The sequence below is a fragment of the Propithecus coquereli genome, unplaced genomic scaffold, assembly GCF_000956105.1.
Source record: "Propithecus coquereli isolate 6110/MARCELLA unplaced genomic scaffold, Pcoq_1.0 Scaffold10, whole genome shotgun sequence".
In the NCBI taxonomy this organism is placed as follows: Eukaryota; Metazoa; Chordata; class Mammalia; order Primates; family Indriidae; genus Propithecus; species Propithecus coquereli.
The window spans coordinates 13258843-13266596 of NW_012133858.1; positions in this window are offsets into that span (position 1 = coordinate 13258843).

The window sequence follows — 7754 nt, forward strand, 5'->3', positions numbered from 1 at the left end:
AGGCATGCGCCACCATGCCTGGCTAATTTTTTCTGTATATTTTTAGTTGTCCAGATCATTTCTTTCTATTTTTAGTAGAGACGGGATATCACTCTTGCTCAGGCTGATCTCAAACTCCTGACCTCAAGCAATCCTCCCATCTCAGCCTCCCAGAGTGCTAGGATTACAGGCGTGAGCCACCACCCCTGGCCTATCTTCCTTCCTTACATGTGTAACTTCCTATATAAATATGTAAAGCTCGAGGTAAGGCTTTATTTACTTAGAAGCTCTTTTATTACAATAAAGATGGGCTGAAACAGATAGCTGTTTTGGGCCAAATAAAAATATTTAGTTTTCCAATATTTAATGGTGTCTTTGTCTGGAATTTCTGAGAAAGAAAAATTATTCTAAGAACAAACTCTCAAATGCTCTATTTTTATTCTCTGACTTGTCCCTTTGGAACACAAGAATAGTGTCTGACCTTGGGTTACCACAAAGGCCTTGTGACTAATCCTTAGAAGGCCATGTACAAAAGAGGCACAAAAGACCCAGGTAGGACAGTTTCTGAAGCTAACAATAGTCTGCTCCAGGGCAAGCTGTTAGAGCTGGGCTCTTCAGCAAGCCGTTCTCAAGAGGGAGAAGGGATGACTGCAGAAGTCAGCTGGAAAGTGACAAAAGGTTTCCAAACAGAAAGTGATCTGGGCTTCTCATTTAAGACAGAAAGTGCTCCGTGTTTTGACCTCAAGAATTAGTCAACAAACCAAAGTGAAAGTGCCTTGAAAGTCGATAGACAACTGGCCAAGTTCAAGTGGTAGGTTAATAATAATCTTTAGACACCAAACAAAAACTGAATTCTTAATAAGGCGACTTTGCTTTTCTCAGAATTGACATGTGGCTGTTTCCTTCTAGCTTCTGGAAGATTATAAACTCAAACTTTAAATGGAGAGACAGCCATGGGTGTTTTAGGTGTGCTGTCTTATAAAAAGAGCAGAAGTGTCTGCATAGGAGGCAGCATGCACCATCATTCAATATGTGAACATTAGAATTAAACTGAGTTAAAAATCTATGATTCTTCAATTTAATACTTGTGTAGGTATGGGAAAGTTACTTAAACTTCTGTTTTTTAGCTGTAAAATGGGGATAAATGTAATGACCCTGATGGGAATATTGTCAAGATTAAATGAACTAATGCAGAAAATTTTTTTAATTTCTTGTCTGGATTATAGTGACAATACTGTCAGCTATTTTATTCATTGCTACAAATATGTAATGTCTAAATACTGAGAGGAAATGTAGCACAGACATCAAGAGCACAGCTCTGGGAGTAGACAGCCAGAGTCCAAATGCCAGCTCAATTAAATTTTGCTGTTTTTTTTCCATCTTATGGTAGACCTATTAATAATAACTATGTCATAAGTTTTGTATGAGGTTTAAGTGACTATTTCTGAGGCATTGCACACAGTGTCTGGCAAATAGGAACCACCATATAAATGTTTGTTTAATAAAATAAATTGATTGCATGTAGACTTGTTCACGTTGCATAAGCAATAAGCAATTTTATTAAAAATAGCTCCAAACTGGAAACAACCCTATTTTTTCTGCTTTATTAAGGTATAACTGACAAATAAAATTGCATACTTTAAGTTGTACAATGTGATGATTTGATATACATACATATCATGAAGTAGTTACCACAATCAAGTTAGTTAACCCATCAAACAAAGTTTGAATCAGCAATAGATTAGGTAAATAAATTGTGGTAAAAATTATGCAAAGTAATGACACTCAACAATTAAAAACACATTACTGATGCATAAAATAAGATGTGTGATACTGAGTGAAAGAAGTTGGACAGAAAATGGTACCTACTATATGATCTCATTTATACAGAACTAAAAAATAAGCAAAACTAATTGATACCCATAGAGATTAAAGCAATGGTTACTTTCTGGAGGAGAACTGATAAAATTGAGTTATGAGGGAATATTCTGTGGTTTTGGAAATGTTAAATATATTAATCTGGATGCTGATTACAAGGTAATACTGTTATGCAAATTTTATAAAGTTACACATTTAAGATTTGTATGCTTTCTAAACATTATGCTTTAATTTTAAAAAGCTAATATATTTTATTACACATTTCCCATTTTACTCTGATATCATTTCATCTGTCCATCCATTTAATCATTCATCAATTTATTAATCTAGTTACTTGTTATATTTGAAAGCACAGATTTGGGGTTCAGACTGACAGGTTCAAATTTAGATTCCACAACTGTGAATCCCTTACTGTCTTGGGTTTCTATGTCTTCATCTTTTGAATATTATCATTGCTAATTTTCAAGGTTATTCTGAGGATCAATTGAGGTAATGTCAGTAAAATACTTAATGCAATACCAGGTACATAGTAAGTGCTAGATAAATAGTAGAATTATATTTTTATAAAAGTTATGATTCTGTGCAAGAATATGTACAAAGCATGCTGCCAGGCATTGAGGTAAATAGGAAAAGTTTACCTCCTTCAAAGAGAAGACTCAGATGTCACAAATACAGCTACGAGGGAAAGATAAAACCACTCACCCAGGATTGACAGTCTGAGTCAGACAATAATAGTGAAATCACAGGATTGAGGGTCAAAAATGGAGCATCTAGACCTGTTTTCAAGCTTTATCTTTTAAGGCATGTCACTAAGGCATTGTACTTTCTGTGCACATTCCAACAGTCTTGGTTTTGAACTTATTAAAAAGATATCAAAATGCATATATTGTGTTGAAATATTAAATGAGATAAATCATATCATAGTATTTTAATAAACAAAGTATACAATGTATGTGTACTAGATTATTTTTGTCATTGCTTTATAATATTTATTATCGAATGCCATGCGACAATTTTTAAATTATTTTTTATTTCAAAATATTAAGGGGGTACAAATGTTTTGTTACATGGATAGCTTTTATAATGCTTTAGTCAGGGCTATAAGTGTGCCCATCACCTTAATGATGTTCGTTGTACCTGTTAGGTATGTTTTTACCCCACCCCTCCTCCCTTCTTGATTTCCATCAACTTTTACTCCTTTCTGTGCCCATGCATGCCCATCAATTAGTTGCAAATTATTAGAGAATACATGTGCTGTCTTTTTTTCCATTCTTGAGATACTTCACTTAGGATAATAGCCTCCAGTTCCATCCAAATTATTACCCTAATTAAGCCTACTGGTAGGAGAGGAAAGTAAATATATGACACCCAGGGTGTACTTACTTCCTAGTGCTCAGAAAATTCCATTACTCTACTGACTCACAAGACCTCACCTTACCCACTCAAGTTATGTCAAAAGTCCTTAATATTAAAATTGTATTGTTCTTAGAGCCATTGTTCAATATTTTCTTATAAATTATTTTTTATTGACAAACAAAATTGTATGTAATTATGGTGTACAACATGATATGTTTTGAAAATGTATACATTGTGGAATGGCTAAAACGAGCTAATTCCAATATTTTCAATGATTCTATGTTTAGCCTTGTACTGCCATATTATCACTCAGCTAACATTAACTTAAGAAAGTAATTTTGCAGCTGTGAGAATTTTCAATTGAAAATTTTATATAGATAATTTTAGAAGAGTACAGATCCTGTGTACTGTTTACTTCATTTTCCCTATAGTGCCTTTATGCAAAATTATAGTACAAGATTACAACCAAGATATGGACATTAATGCAATCTATTGCTCTTACTCAGATTTTCCATTTTACTTGTACCCATTCACATGTGTGTCTTTAGGTCTATAGAACTTTATCACATGTATAGGTTCACATATCCACCACCATGGCGAGGATATTTCATTTGCTTATTTGTGCATATTTCATCTGTATGTCCAGTTCTTCATATATTTTAGATATTGGCCTTTTGACAGATAAGTCAAATATGTGGCTTGAAAATAATTTTTCCTGGTCTGTAGCTTTTTTTATCCTTTTAATATAGGTTTTCACAAAGCAAAGGTTTTTAATTTTGAGGAAGTCCAATTTATAAAATTGTCGTTTTATGAATCCTGCTTTTGGTATCATGTCTAAAAACACTGTCTAACCCTGGATCCTGAAGATTTTTTCTTACTTTTTTCTAAAAGTTTTATAGTTTTGCTTTTTATGTTAAGTACATGTTCCAGTTTGTGTTATTTTCTGTATAAAGTGTGAGGCTCAGCTTGAGGTTCATTTTTTTCCCTATGTATATCCAATTTTTTCAGCACAGTTTGTAGAAAGGGTATCCTTGCTCCATTGAGCTATTTTTATAACCTGTCAAAAATAAGTTGAACATATTTGTGTGGGTCTATTTCCGGGTTTTCTATTCTGTTTTATTGATCTATGTTTCTATGTCTCTGCCAATGCCACACTGTAATGGTTATTGTAGCTTAAATAAGCTTTAATATTGGCTGGAGTGATTCCTTCCTCTTTATTCTTCATTATCAAGATTGATTAAGCTATTCTAGGTCCTGTGCCTTTCCATATAAATATTAAGATTAGTTTGTGTATGTCTATAATACACTTTGCTATAATTTTGATAGGAATTGCATTAAACCTAAAGATGAATTTAAGGAGAATTGATATCTTTGTTGTGTTGAGTCTTCCAACCCATTAATGTATTTCTCTCCATTTATTTAGGTCATCCTTTATTTCTTTCATCAGAATTTTATAAATTTCAGCATACAAATTATATGCATGCTTTATTAAGTGTGTACCTAAGATTTTATTTTTGAGGGAGTGATTATAAATGGTATTGTGTTTTTATTTTTTCCCACATGTATATTTTTAGTATATAGAAATTAAATTGATATTTTTGTGTTGATTTTGTATATCACTACCTTGTTAAACTCACTTATCGGGTATAGAAATTCCCCTTCCCCTAAATTCTTGACATTTTCTACGTGGACAAATTTGTCATCCGCAAATAGGGAAAATTTTATTTTATCTTTTCCAGTCTGCTGTATGTCTGTCTTTCTCCCTCTCTCCTTCCCTCCTTATCTCTCACTCTCTCTCCCTCTCTGTTTCTCTGTCTCTCTCCTTTCTTTCCTTCTGCTTTTTCTTTTTTTCTCCTTCTCTCTTTTGCGTTACTGCGGTGGCTAGAACTTCAGTGCTGCATTAAATAAGAGTGGTAAGAGGATATATCCTTACCCTGTTCCTGATCTTAGGGGAAAAGACTTCTGTTTTTTACCATTAAGTATGATGTTAGCTGTGATTCCTGAGAGCTTCTTTAATCATGAATGGGGTTTGAATTTTTGTTACATGCTTTTTCTATGTAAATCGATATGTTCACATGATTTTTCTTTTTAGCCTGTTGATGTGATGAGTTACATTGATTGAAATTGTAATGTTGAGCCAGCCTTGCATACCTAGACTAAGTCCTACCTTGCCGTGGTAGATTGTTTCTTTTATACATTGTTGGATTCAGTTTGCTAATATTTTATAGGAGATTAGATAATTCCTGATATTAGACATATCAGTATGTCTAATTTCAAGAGAGATATCAGCCTTTTTTAAAAAACTGTGTTTGTCTGCTTTTGCTATTAGAGCAATACTGGGAGAGAGTGTATAAAATTGTATAAATAATTAATTCTTAAATGTTTGCTATAATTCTCCAGTGAAACTATCTGGAACTGAGGATTTCTGTGTTAGGAGTTTTTATATTACCAATCTAGTTTATTTAGTAGTGATAAAACCATTCAAATTGCCTTTTTTATTTTCAGTGAGATTTGGTAATTGGTAGATTACCAATTGGTCCATTTCTTCTAAGTTGTTGAGTTTATGAGAATAAAGTTGTTCAGATAATGCCTCATTATCCTTTCAATGACTACAGCATCTGTAGTGATATCCTCTATTATATTTCTGACATTAGCTATTTCTGTCTTTTCTCTTTTTATTTCTGTCAGTCTTACTAAAGATTTATCAATTTTGTTTACTTTTTTTTGAATAATGAGGTATTCATTTCATTGATTTTCTCTATTTTCCTACTTTCAATTTCTTTGATTTTTTTCTTATTTTTGTTATTATTATTGATAGAGGCCTGTGTTGAGGTCCCCACTTACAATTGTGGCATCACCTATTTCTCCTTTCTGTTTTGTTTGTGCTTCATGTATTTTGATGCTCTCATTGGATATATGCATGCACATTTAAAATTGTTATGTCTTCCTAGTGAATTGGTCCTTCTGTACTTGTGTAATACCCCTCTTTATCTCTAGTAACTTTTTTGGCTATAAGGTCTACTTTATCTTACAATAATATAGGTACTTCTGCATTTTTTTAAAAGAGGATGTTTGCATGGTATATATTTCCTCTCCTTTTTTAAATTTCAGAATATTACAGGAGTACAAAGACTTTGGTTACATATATTGTCTTTGCATCACCCGAGTCAGAGCTACAGGCATGCCCATCCCCCAGACAGTGCACGCCACACCCATTAGGTGTTAATTTACCCCTCTTTTCCTCCCCTCCACCTGCCTGACACCCATTGAATGTTACTTCCATATGTGCATGTAAGTGTTGATCAATTATTACTAATTTAATGGTGAGAACATGTGGTGCTTGGTTTCCCATTCTTGTGATACTTCACTTCAAAGAATGGGCTCCAGCTTGATCCAGGGTAATACAAGAGGTATTATGTCACCATTGTTTTTTATGGCTGAGTAGTACTCCATGGCATACATATACCACATTTTATTAATCCACTCATGTATTGATGGGCACTTAGGTTGTTTCCACATCTTTGCAATTGTGAGTTGTGTTGCTATAAACATTCGAGTGCAGGTGTCTTTATGATAGAATGTCTTTTTTTCCTTTAGGGAAATACCCAGTAGGATTGCTGGACTGAATAGTAGTTTGACTTTCAGTTCTTTGAGGTATCTCCATATTACTTTCCATAGACATTGTAGTAATTTTCAGTCCCACCAGCAGTTTATGAGTGTTCCTATCTCTCTGCATCCATACCAACATTTGTTGTTTTGAGACTTTTTGATAAGCCATTCTCACTGGAGTTAAGTGATATCTCAGTGTGGTTTTTATTTGCATTTCCCTGATAATTAAAAATGTTGAGCATTTTTTCATCCATTCGTTAGCCATTAGTTTTTCTTCTTTCAAAAAGTTTCTGTTCATGTACTTTGCCCACTTTTTAATGCAGTTGTTTGATTTTTTTCTTCCTGATTTTCCTGAGTTCTTTATAGATTCTAGTTATCAGCCCTCTATTTGATGTGTAGCATATAAATATCTTTTCACAAACTGTAGGTTGTCTGTTTGTTCTAATGATAGTTTCCTTGGCTGTGCAGAAGCTTTTTAACTTGATCAGGTCCTATTTATTTATGTTTGTTGTTGCTGTGATTGCTTTTGGGGCCTTCATAAATTCTTTATGTAGGCGGATGTCTATAAGAGGTTTTCCAACATTTTCTAGAATTCTTATGGTTTCATGCCTTTGGTTTAAGTCTGCTATCCATCATGAGTTGATTTTCATGAAAGGTGAGAGGTGCAGGTCCTATTTTAGTCTTCTACATGGGGCTATCCAATTTTCCCAGCATTGTTTATTGAATAGGGATTCTTTTCCCCAGTGTATGTTTTTGTCTGCTTTGTCAAAGATCAGTTGAGACTATGAGGATGGTTTTATATCTGGTTTCTCAGTCCTGTTCCATTGGTCTATGTCTCCGTTTTTGTGCCAGTATCATGCTGTTTTGGTTTCTATAGCCTGGTAGTATAGCTTGAAGTCTGGTAGATTGATGTCTCCCAATTTGCTCTTTTT